The sequence below is a fragment of the Cynara cardunculus genome (assembly GCF_001531365.2).
Source record: "Cynara cardunculus var. scolymus isolate 2C chromosome LG 3, CcrdV1, whole genome shotgun sequence".
Taxonomy (NCBI): Eukaryota; Viridiplantae; Streptophyta; class Magnoliopsida; order Asterales; family Asteraceae; genus Cynara; species Cynara cardunculus.
In genome coordinates, this window is record NC_037530.1 from 39,444,719 (window position 1) to 39,445,047 (window position 329).

The window sequence follows — 329 nt, forward strand, 5'->3', positions numbered from 1 at the left end:
TCAAATAGTTAATTTGATACTAATATCGATATATTTTTGTCAAATTTTTATGATATCTTCAAACATATATTTTATTCAAAAATAAAAACATCATCGCTTACTCAAAATTACATAAAGTCATATTATAACATCGACTAAGATAAATAATAAAATGAAATATTAAAATCACGATGTATTTCGCTGCATTGCGCGAGTACGCTTCTAGTTTTTATATATATATAATAACTAAATATTTTGTTAGAACTCAATGATTATCCTAATTATATTTTTAGATTTTTTATATTTAAAATGAGATGTTTATCCAATATTTGATTATGTTTATCTGCAGT